We start from the raw sequence: 12890 nt of genomic DNA on the forward strand, positions 1-12890 counted from the left end.
AACTGCAATACTTAGATCTCACCCTCCTGAGTAGCTAGGATTACAGATATGAGCCACTGATGCCTGGCTTAAATTGATATTCTACAATGTGAGAGATAGGGATCTGATTTCAGCTTTCTACATGTGAAGATTTAGTCTCTCCAGCATCACTGGTTAGAGACTGTTCTTCCTCTAACAGATCTAGAACATAAAAAGAACTAAAAAATTTGAAGACTGGAGGTATGACTCTAGTAGTAGAAACCTTGTCTAGCAAGTGTAAGACCCTGAGTTCAAATCCAAATAACACACATGCGTGCATGTGTACATACACACATAATTAAATGTTAAAAAAACAAATAATCTAATTTATAAATGGCAAATGAAGCTAGGTATAGATGGTTCATGCCTGTAATCCTAGCTACTCTGGAGGCTGAGATCTGAGAATTGTAGTTCGAAGCCAGCCCAGGTAGAAAAGTCCATGAGATCTCATTTCCAATTGCCACCAAAAAACTAGAAGTGGAGATCTGGCTCCACTGAGAAAAAGCTCAGAGACAGCACGTAGGCCCTGAGTCTAAGCCCTACAACCAATAATAAAGAAACAAACTAATTAATTAATTAATTAAAATAGAATAAATGGCAAATGACCTGAAGACACTTTTCTAGAGAGGAAGTATTAATGTTCAATAAATATGTACAGAAAATATTCAACATATTTAGCCATCAGGGAAATACAAATCAAAACCAAACTGAGAGTGGGAAAATGGAGACAGCAAGGGAAACACTATCCAAAAAGAAATGTACAGATTACCTGACTTAAGCAACTGGAACCTCTCTGATTATTGTATAATAACAATTTAAAAAATAAAAAGTAAAAAATAAGGGGGCTAGGAATGTGGCTTAGCAGTAGAGTGCTTGCCTTGCATGCATGAAGCCCCGGGCTTGATTCCTCAGTACCACATAAACAGAAAAAGCCAGAAGTGGCATTGTGGAGTGCTACCCTTGAGCAAAAGGAAGAAGCCAGGGACAGTGCTCAGGCCCTGAGTTCAAGCCCCAGGACTTTCAATCAATCAATCAATAAAATTTAAAAAGCTACATTGAGATTCCATCTCACCCCAGTCACAACGGTTACCATTGGAAAAACAAAAACAATAAGTGTTGGCAAGGATCTGGTGGGGAAAGGACCCTTATACATTACTAGTGAGAATATAAATTAGTGTAACCACTTTGGGATTCAGCATAGAGGTTCTACAACAAAATTTTCTTTAAAGTAAGATTACCATATGATCTACCCATACCACTCCTGAAGGAATTAAAGTCAGCATATCAGAAAATCTGCACACCAATGTTTTATAGCAGCACTATTCATAATAGCCTTGGTATATAATCAGCCTAGTTACTCATCAATTGATGAATGAATAAAGAAAATGTATTTATACACAATAGAGTATTACTCAGCCATTAAAAAGAATAAAATCATGACTTCCAGGAAAACATCTAGAATTGTAGATTGTGAGGTCTAGTGACACAAGTCAAGACTCAGTTGTGGAATCTAGGTGGAAAAAAAGAAATAAACAAGTAGAAGAGGGACTGCAATAGGAGAAGACGTGGTTGAAGGAGAAGAAGGGGAATAACAGGGCAATGGGGGAAATATGATCAAGTAAGTTACATGCATGAAAAAGTTTCAGCATGAAAACTGTTACTTTGTATAATGAATATACACTAATTTTAAAAGATGGTTTGGCAATCCAAATCCACACTTAGGGTCTATGACCTCAGAAATTCTTTCCAATGAAAGCATGTAATTATGCCATCTGCTATAGGTAGAACACAGACAATGTGAATCGTTAATGCCAGGTTGGTCCTTTACCTTACCATTCTCAGCATAGAACAAAGATCAGCTTCTTATTAAGCATTGGATAGAATGAAGAAGGGATTGCTTCCTACATCTTTTTAGCTGTTCTTTCAATGAGCATTAACCAGCACCAAATCTAAGCATGCCATCCTCCCAGAAGGCTTCGAGTATAGAACTACATATGACATGTTGCTTATTCCTCATAGAATTCCCAATCTGGTGGGATATCAAACTCAGACAGACATGACATAAGCAACAAAAACTTCCCAATATAATCACAGAAGGAAAGTAAGAGATGATGTTTCATGACAACAGCTGTGGCCATAGTTGGGGGAAGGGTCAGTCAGGATGGTTTTGTAGGAAAGACATAATGGAGCTGCACATTGTTCACTGTGTGATGTGATGTTCATTTGAAGTGACTAGAGACCAATTAATGGTAAAATAGTCTTGGATGTTTGAGTGGTTCCTCCACACTCTGCCACTGGTATGCCCCTCAATTTGGTTTAGTATGGACTGTGCATATTTTGGCATGTTTCTAGGTCAGGAAATGGTTGGGCACTGGTGGTTCATATCTGTAATCCTAGCTACTCAGGAGGCTGAGTTCTGAGGATTGGGATTTAAAGCCAGTCAGGTGGGAAAGTCCATGGAGACTCTTATCTCCAATTAACCACCAAAAAGCCAGAGTGGAAGGGTGGTTTAAATCACAGAGCCCCAGCCTTGAGTGGAAAAAGTCAAGCAAGAACACAAGGCCCTGAGTTTGGAGAAGAGAGAGAGTGAGAGAATAAGAGAGCAAGAGGGAGAGAGGGGGGAGAGAGAGATGTGGGAGAGAGATTGAGAGAGAGAGAGAAGAAAAATTTCTTGTGGCAAAGTAAAAAGAAAGACTGTGTGTGCTAGTCCAGGGGGCTTGAACTCAGGGCCTGGGCACTGTCTCTGAGCTTCTTTTTGCTCAAGGCTAGTATTCTACCACTTGAGCTATAGTGCCACTTCCTGCTTATTCTGAGTAGGCTGGCTTTTTGAATAGCAATCCTCAGGTCTCAGCTTCCCGAGTAACTAGGACCACAGGCGTGAGCCACAAGTGCCTGGCAATAAGAAATATTTTTAAACAAACAAGAGCCCCAAAAATTTACCACTCAAACAATTTGAATGTCTTAAAGAAAAAGATAATGGCTCGATATTCAAGTAAATTAAGAGGTAAAAGTATCAATGTGATCAAATATTAATGAAACTTGAGCTTATCTAAATAGTTGTATACAATGAGTCAAATTCAAATTTCCATGTGATGTTAACATAGGGCAGAGTTAAAATCATGTTAAGGTTCTTTCTTACTTAGCTCCTAAAAAGAAAATATGTAGATTTGAAAGAAAAATGTTCAAATACTCCTGAAACATTAAGAGGACCAATACAACTCAAAAGTGTGTCACTTACCATTAGGGAAATCCAAACTGAAACCACAACATGATACACATCAGACTGACTCAAGTGAATACAGAAAATACTAAGAACTGTCAACCACATACACTTTTTTTAAATAAACTTTTTTCTTTATTGCCAAAATGAACCACATATACTTTGAAGACAAATAAATTAGGGCAGGAAGTACAGGTATGTCTCAAATGGTAGACAGAGTGCCAGTCTTGAGGAAAGTAAAACAAAAACTAGAGAAGAGTGTAAGGCCCTGAGTTCAAGTACCATGACGCATGCAAAAATAAATAAATAAATGTGATCATCAGTTGAAAACGGCAAACAATTCAGTTGTCAAGGAAGGTAGAATAGGTATCTAAATGATGAATATGTAAGAATGAAAAAACCATGATAGCCTCAAGAATACAGACACATCTCACAAATGTAATGATAGTGGAAAGCAGCCAGATATAAAAGGGCACATTCCATATAATTCTATTGATAAATAGTAGTGAAACTAATCTATTGTCATGGAGATCAAATAGTAGTTACCCTTGGTAGTAAGCAGCATAGAAAAAGTTGTTATGTATGTTCAGTTTATCAGAATTAATTGATAGGGCTAGGGTGGGACGTAGCTCAATGGAAAAGTGCTTGTCTAGTAAGTGCCACATCCTGGGTTTGATTCCCAGTACAAAAAAGACAACTGTTTCAAAAAAATTCATTAAAAATAGATTTAAAATACAACTCTTTAAAGGAAGAAATTTCCACAATCAGAGCTGATCTGACAACCATAAATAGCTCTCTGACATCCATAAACTCTGCAATTGAATCCACAACACAAAGAGTTGATCATATGGAATCCAGAATGTCGCACCTGAACGATGAAGCAGCCAACAACAACCAGAAAATGACCACACTCCAAGAAACGGTGAAGCTTCAGGGCAGACTAATCCAGGAACTAATGGACAAAGACAAGAGATATAATCTGCGCATAATTGGAATAGAAGAAGGAGCCGAATACCAGAGCAGAGGGCTTCATCATATTTTCAATAAAGTTATTGCAGAAAACTTCCCCAATCGCACAAGGGACCCCATCCAGGTAACCGAAGCCTATAAGACACCTGGCAGGCCAGACCCCAGAAAAGCCACCACCAGGCACATAATATTCAAGACTTCAGATCTCAAGATTAAAGAGCAAATTCTGAAGTCAGCCAAAGCAAAGAAAGAAACTTTCTACAATGGGAAGAGGATTCGAATAACAGCAGACCTATCCACACAAACTTACCAAGCACGAAGTGAGTGGAAGAACACCATCCAAGTGCTTCAGGCTAACAATATGCAACCTCAGATCAAATATCCAGCGAAATTGGAGTTCACATTCGAAGGGAAAACCAGATCTTTCCACACCAAAGAGGAGCTAAAGGACTATGTGAATAAAAAACCAGCCCTACAGTGAATTCTAAGAGGGGAGCCCCACCCAACAGAGATTGTACAACACACACATACAGAAACAGAAAGAAACTACAATAGCCAAAGCCCAACAGAAAGAACAGCTAACTAAACACAAGAAGAAAAAAAAAAAGAGGAAAAAACAGCCCAACAAGAAAATGGAAGGAGAAAAAACACCCTTATCCTTGATCTCTTTAAATATAAATGGTTTAAACTCTCCGATAAAGAGTAGCAGACTGGCAGGATGGATCCGCAAACAAAAAGTTGACATCTGCTGCCTACAAGAGACCCACCTTACAGGAAGAGACAAAAACAGGCTCCGAATGAAAGATCTACCAAGCAAACGCACCTACCAAAATGGCAGGTGTAGCCATCCTGATCTCAGACAAGCTGGACTTTTCATTAAAATCAACTGAAAAAGACAAAGACGGACACTACATATTAATACAAGGAAAAATCCAGAATCAAGACATCACGGTGATAAATGTATACTCACCGAACAAAAGAGGCCCTACATATGTCAAGCAAATTCTCACAGAATTACAGAACAAGATAGACCCAAACACAGTCAGAGTGGGTGACCTTAATATCCCACACTCTCCTAGAGACAGATCCAACACCCAGAGGATTAGCAAGGGAGCTGAAGACCTAAGTAACACCATATCCCAAATGGATCTGGAAGCTCTATGCAGAATCTTCCACCCTACAGAGACACAATACACCTTCTTCTCAGCAGCCCATGGATCATATTCCAAAATAGACCACGTCATGGACCACACAAAGAACCTCAGCAAATACAAAAGTATTGACGTCATCCCATGTATTATATCTGATCACAGTGGACTAAAGGTAACCCTCAATAACAAAGGATACCACAGAGGCTATACACATTCTTGGAGGCTAAACCCCACACTGCTATCCAACACTTGGGCCACAGACCAAATTAAAGATGAAATCAACGAATTCATAAGCCACAATGACAATGAAAATACATCACAAAGAAACCTATGGGACACAGCTAAGACAGTACTGAGGGACAAGATAATCGCCCTCAGCACTCACATTAAAAGAATGGAAGCAGAGCAGGTGAATAACCTCATGATGAAACTAAAACAACTGGAGAAACAAGAAATGACAGAATCTAAAATGACTAAGAGGAGAGAGATCACAAAGATTAAAGTAGAGATAAATCTGATTGAAAATAGAAAGACCATTCAACAAATAAATAAGACTAAAAGCTGGTTCTTTGAGAAAATAAATAAAATTGACAGACACCTCGCAAGACTTACAAAAAAAAGAAGAGACTCATATATGTAAAATCAAGGACTCCACCGGAAAAATTACAACAAGTACACATGATATTCAAACAATCATAAGGAGCTATTTCCAAAACTCTACTCAGCAAAAAACAATAATTTTACAGAAATGGATCAAGTCTTTTTTTTTTTTTTGGCCAGTCCTGGGTCTTGGACTCAGGGCCTGAGCACTGTCCCTGGCTTCTTTTTGCTCAAAGCTAGCACTCTGCCACTTGAGCCACAGCGCCACTTTTGGCCATTTTTTTTCTGTATATGTGGTGCTGGGGAATTGAACCCAGGGCCTCATGTATACGAGGCAAGCACTCTTGCCACTAGGCTATATCCCCAGCCCCTGGATCAATTCTTAGAGAAGTACAAACTGCCCAAACTGAACCAAGAAGAAATAAATCAACTAAATAAACCAATAACGTACAGTGAGATACAGGAGGTAATCAAGAACCTCCCAACAAAGAAAAGCCCAGGCCCAGATGGATTCACCAACGAATTCTACAAAACCTTTAGTGATGAGCTAATACCATTACTCCTCAAACTCTTCCGCGAAATAGAAACAGAGGGAGAAATCCCAAACTCATTCTATGAAGCTAATATCATACTCATTCCCAAACCAGGCAAAGACCCAACAAAAAAAGGGAACTACAGACAAATATCACTAATGAACACAGACGCAAAGCTCCTTAATAAAATATTAGCTAACAGGATCCAGAAACTGATCAAGAAAATCATACATCATGACCAAGTAGGCTTCATCCCACAGTCACAAGGATGGTTCAACATCCGTAAATCAATCAACGTAATTCACCACATAAACAGAACTAAAATCAAGAATCACATTGTTATCTCAGTCGATGCCCAAAAAGCCTTTGACAAAATACAACATCCATACCTATTAAAAGCTTTGGAGAGAACAGGAATAGATGAAACATTCCTCAAAACAATAAAAGCCATATACAACAGACCAATTGCTAATATCACATTAAATGGAGAGAAACTTAAATCATTCCCCCTAAACTCAGGAACAAGACAAGGATGCCCACTCTCCCCACTTCTTTCCAACATAGTGCTGGAATCCCTAGCCATAGCAATAAGGCAAGAGAAGGACATCAAAGGGATCCACATTGGCAAGGAAGAAATCAAGTTATCCCTATTCGCAGACGACATGATCTTATATCTGAAGGACCCAAAAAACTCAGTACCCAAACTCCTACACCTAATAAACCAATTTGGCAAAGTAGCAGGATACAAAATCAATCCACAAAAGTAAGCAGCTTTTCTGTATACCAGCAATATACAAACAGAAAAGGAAATTATGGAAACAATTCCATTTACAGTAGCCAAAAAAAGAATAAAGTACCTAGGGATCAACTTAACCAAGGATGTGACAGACCTATTTAATGAAAACTATAAAAATCTAATAAGGGAAATCAAAGAAGACACAAGGAGATGGAAAGACCTCCCATGCTCATGGGTAGGCAGAATCAATATAGTGAAAATGGCCATATTGCCCAAATTGTTATACAAATTCAATGCAATCCTTATCAAAATCCCAGCCACATTTTTCACTGAAATAGAGAAACCAATCCATAAATTCATATGGAACAGCAAAAAACCTAGAATAGCCAAAGTAATTCTAGGCAAAAAAAAAAGCAGTGCAGGAGGTATCACAATAGCAGACTTCAAGCTCTACTACAGGGCCATCATAACAAAAACAGCCTGGTATTGGTATAAAAACAGACCAGAAGACCAATGGATTAGAATTGAAGATCCAGAAATAAAACTGCACTCTTACAGCCAGCTGATATTCGACAAAGGAGTTAAAGACATACAATGAAATAAACAGAGCCTCTTCAACTACTGGTGCTGGGAGAACTGGACAGCCATATGCAGAAAACTCAAAGTAGACCCAAGCCTATCACCATGCACCAAGATCAACTCAAAATGGATCAAGGACCTCAATATCAAACCTGAATCCTTGAAACTACTGAAGGACAGAGTAGGAAAGACGCTAGAACTTATAGGCACAGGAAGGAACTTCCTGAATAGAGTCCCAGGGGCACAACAAATAGGGGAGAGACTCGACAAATGGGACTACTACAAATTAAAAAGTTTCTGTACAGCTAAGGACATAGCCACCAAAATAGAAAGACAGCCAACAATATGGGAAAGGATATTTACCAGCACAGCAACAGACAAAGGCCTGATATCGGTCATCTACAGAGAACTCAAAAAACTAAGCCCCTCCAAGCCCAATAAACCTATTAGGAAATGGGCAAAGGAGCTAAAGAGAGACTTCACAAGAGAAGATATAAAAATGGCAAAGAAACACAGGAGGAAATGCTCAACATCCCTGCTAGTAAAGGAAATGCAAATAAAAACAACCCTGAGATACCACCTCACCCCAGTTAGAATGGCCTATACTCTGAACTCAGGCAACAACAAATGCTGGAGGGGGTGTGGGGAAAGAGGAACCCTTCTCCATTGTTGGTGGGAGTGCAAATTAGTACAACCACTTTGGAGATCAGTATGGAGGTTTCTCAAAAAGCTCAATATAGACCTACCCTATGACCCAGCCATACCACTCCTAGGCATCTATCCTAAACAGCAAAACCCAAGATATCAAAAAGACATTTGTACTTCCATGTTTATTGCGGCACAATTCACAATAGCCAAAATATGGAAACAACCCCGATGCCCCTCCACAGATGAATGGATCCAAAAAATATGGTACTTATACACAATGGAATACTACATAGCAATTAGGAATGGTGAAATATTGTTATTCGCAGGGAAATGGTCAGAACTTGAACAAATAATGTTGAGTGAGACAAGCCTAGAACACAGAAACAAAGGGGCATGATCTCCCTGATATATGACTGTTAACAAAGGGAGACGGAGAGACAGTAGAGACCAAGTCTGTGAAACCAAAAACTGCTTGTCAAATAGTATTCCCCACAGGATTGGGGCAGCAACCCAACAGTATGTAACTAAAACCAAACAATTACTCAACATATAAAGGTCAAAAATTGACCTCTCAGGGGAATAGCTCAAAAGCTATGTATGTATGTTCATATAAGACTACTGTCAATGGGGCTGGGGATATAGCCTAGTGGCAAGAGTGCCTGCCTCGGTATACCCGAGGCCCTAGGTTCGATTCCCCAGCACCACATATACAGAAAACGGCCAGAAGCGGCGCTGTGGCTCAAGTGGCAGAGTGCTAGCCTTGAGCGGGAAGAAGCCAGGGACAGTGCTTAGGACCTGAGTCCAAGGCCCAGGACTGGCCAAAAAAAAAAAAAAAAAAGACTACTGTCAAGATATTTTCTAGTATCGACATTACATTTAAAGCCCTAGGCGAACTTTCTTGGGCGTGGCCACGTGGCTACTGTATATGTTCTTGATACATTGTATATTGTATATATGTCTACCTGAACTAGAGAATGGATAGAAATACAAGGCGTAAGATATCACAAGATACACTGCCCTACTATGTAACTGTACCCTTTTTGCACAACACCTTGTCAAAAAATTTGTTTTCAATTAATAAATAAATTAAATTAAATTAAAAAAAGAAAGTCATTCAACAACAACAAAAAAAAATTCATTGATGGTTTGGAATGTGGCTTAGTGGTAGAGTGCTTGCCTAGTATGCATGAAGCCCTGGGTTTGATTCCTCAGTAACACACAAACAGAAAAGGCCAGACATGGTACTATGGCTCAACTAGTAGAGTGCTAGTCTTGAGCAAAAGAAGTTCAGGGACATTGCCCAGGCCCTGAGTTCAAGTCCCAGGACCAGCCAAAAAAATTCATTGATAATTTATGTGCCTTTATGTACATACACATCAGTGAGCAGTTGCCCCCCAAAAGGAGGGGCTACCTAGCTATAATCTGAATAGGAATAAAATCTGTAATGATAAAATAGAGATAAAACAGAAAAAAATAAAATGAGTCCAAATAATTTATGGTAGGCGTAGTAGCTGGCAAGAAATAAGCCTAAGGCTGGCTGCGGGTGGCTTATACCTGTAATCCTAGCTTCTCAAGAGGCACAGATCTGAGGATCAAGGTTTGAAGTCAACCCAGATAGGAAAGTCCGTGAGAGATTATATCCCCAATTAATCAGCAAAATGCCCATCTGGAAGTCTGGCTCAAATGCTAGAATGCCAGCCATGAGAAAGAAAGCACAGCCAGCTCCAGTTTGGGTACAAAAAGAAAGGAAGATAATAATTGATAGGATTAGCCAATAAATCCAAATTCCATTCTTTAAAATTAACTTAAAATTTTAATTTAAAAAGCAATCATTCAACAAGTCTGACAATAAAAAGATAAAATACATCATTTAACATTAGTATTAACAAGGAAGATAGCATCTCACAAGTACATAAATTTATTGTCTTACAGTAGAATACTACATATAGCATTATGCTAACATGTATTTAAGAATCAGTAATGTTATTAAGAATCAATAATGTTATTTTCTAGGAGAATAATGACCTGAGAAATACTGACAATGATCCTAGAAATATTAATGGTTAGGGAAAAGCGTTAAAGTAGTTAAATACTGATATCAACTTCCTAAAAACACCAACAGCAGTCCAGGCAGTCGGCAGTGAGAGTCTGCCAAACTTCAAGGAACAGAAAATTCTTTTACTCCACAGCACAGAAAATGATGGGAAGATTCCCAACTTAGTAACAACAGCATAATGTTAATTATGAACACACATGGGGAAATAAGAAAACTATAAACTGATCTCATTTATTAAAACTATATACCAATGTTACCCTTAAACTGGGGTTCCAAACCCTAAGTAAATTTATCAAACAACTCAGAATGCATTTTTAAAAGTGCCAGGATTTTAGAAAGAAAATTAGGCAATGTTGTCACTTATATTAGCAATCTTAAGGAAGCCAATATTAATGCGTGGAAAAAACTAGCAGCGCTCACCCCTATTAAAATCTTGGTAATCAGGTATAAATAGAAACTCACCTAAAATGGTAAAGAGCCTTTCCCAATATATAGGAGCAACGTGCCCGGAAAACCAAACCTAAGAGGAAGACATCCTGTTGGAGTTTAAAACTCAGTACTATAGTGTGGCTGATGGAAGGCAAGAAATAAGAGATACAGAGTTTTTTAATAGACAACCTATTTACCTGGAACAGCCAAACAGTTCAACTGAAAGCAAAAATTCATAGAGTTTAGATGGAGGCTCAGCTTCAGTTTAAACCTGCTTGGTTTGAGAGTTAATCATGCAAAATATGTATTTTCTCGACTGAGGGATTAGGACTGACAAGCTTGGGCCCCACCCCACCCCGCTTCCCATCTTAATTATGGCAAAAACACAGTGTTTGAAACTGGATAACCAAATCTTGTGACACCAAAAATCGTTCTGAGCGGTTGAACTGTGGCTCTGCTCAAAAACACTTTATCTCTCGCCTGCAGCTACTGCAGTTACTGAGGGATAAGCGTGTCAGCCAGTCCCACGCGTTGCATCCTCCGACAGAGGGCAAGGAAGAGCCCTCTAAGGGAATATTTTCTCTTTCAAAGCGTATGCTACCTATTATATAAACTTTGCGTGCTGCCAAATGGAGCTTCCGTAAAATAAAAATAAGGCACATATTCCGTCAATCTTGCTTAATAATAATGATTTTAAAAAAGCACATAAAAGTAATTTTTGTTTCCGAGGCTTCTGGACAAGGAAATTGTTGCTGTCGCACTCGCGGCAGGTTGGGCATCCCCTGGACCCCCCAGCGCATTCCTGCCCGCGGCGCCGGGGGCGGGGGGGCGGGGAGAGGCGGCTCGCCAGGCGCCCCGCACTGTGGCACCGCCAGCCAGCCCCTGAGAAGCGCAGCCTGCGCGCTGCCCGGGTCACCTCAGGATAGACGCGGGCCGGAGCTGCGTGATCGTGAGGACAGCCAAGGAAGGGCTCCTCGGTCCTTCACATCACATAGCAACCCCTCCCCTTCCCATTCGGGCAGTACCAGCTGGGGTGCGGGAGCCTCCCTGATTCCCAGGGGTCCCGGCCGGGCGCACCCACGCACCTGTCCCACCACAGCGAGGACTCTGGGTGCATCTCAGAGCCACAGTCCTAGGGGTCACCTGGTCCTCTGTCCTAGGTTCCAGCGCGAACCCTCCCCCCTGGGCCCCGAGGGGAGGGGGCGGCCACCTGCCTCTGCCACCTGCAACGCCGGTCTCTCCACTCCCAGGCTGGGCAAGACAGAGCAGGACGTCCCTCTCTGGCTGGGGACAAGAAAGGAACTGGGGACACCGCAACCATCTCCGCAGCGCGTCTTCCCATAGAGGAGTCCTGCGTCCCTACACCCGGACTCTGGGACCCCTTTGCCCGCTCGGGAATGATACGGCAGCTGAGGCGCAGAAGAGCATGCGGCTCGCGGTTCCACCTCACCTGTCCGGCTGGGCTTCCACTACTCGATTTGCTAGGCGCTGCTGCAACCTGCAGCCCGCAGCCCTCAGCCCGCAGCTGCTGGTGCTCACCGGTGTCGGTGGAAAGGTCCCGGGGATCCCTCAGCGCTTTCCCACCAGCAACCTCCAGAGGGCGCGCGTGAGCTGAAGCGAAGATCGCTGGGAGATGTAGTCCAAAGTTTCCACATCTTCGCCCTTCACCTTCAGCTTCCTCCAGGAGGCGCGCGCGAACCAGCGGGAGGATTACTGGGAGTTGTAGTCCAAGGACCTTCGCTTCTTCTCCCTCCTCTCGCATTCTTCGCCTCTTCCAGGCCTTACTCTCCGCTGTCCGGGTGTCTCACTGAGAGGCCTGACACCCACCCCCCCCCCACCCCGCAGAGACTTCCAAACTAATGTTCCTAAAGCGCAATACTCAAATCAACAGCTTCCGCATCCTCTGCGACCTTGATGCAAGTACATATTCTCCATCTCACGGGGCTTTATT

The 12890-nt window shown here is 41.2% G+C and overlaps 1 protein-coding gene across 6 annotated transcripts in view; it reads right to left on the reverse strand.

The window, feature by feature from the left end:
• The window catches only part of Specc1 (sperm antigen with calponin homology and coiled-coil domains 1), a 273509-nt gene extending 261037 nt beyond the window's left edge, over positions 1–12472 (reverse strand). For 2 of the 6 annotated variants that reach the window (XM_048366746.1, XM_048366743.1), the window contains exon 1: positions 11137–11231. The gene's annotated coding sequence lies outside the window, so the exon portion shown is untranslated. Of the gene's footprint in view, positions 1–11136; positions 11232–12389 lie in introns of those variants that run through there. The other 4 variants (XM_048366749.1, XM_048366748.1, XM_048366744.1 and 1 more) reach the window with 3 other exon arrangements.
• Between the last annotated feature and the right edge of the window lie 418 nt (positions 12473–12890).

This window comes from Perognathus longimembris, chromosome 17, assembly GCF_023159225.1.
Source record: "Perognathus longimembris pacificus isolate PPM17 chromosome 17, ASM2315922v1, whole genome shotgun sequence".
In the NCBI taxonomy this organism is placed as follows: Eukaryota; Metazoa; Chordata; class Mammalia; order Rodentia; family Heteromyidae; genus Perognathus; species Perognathus longimembris.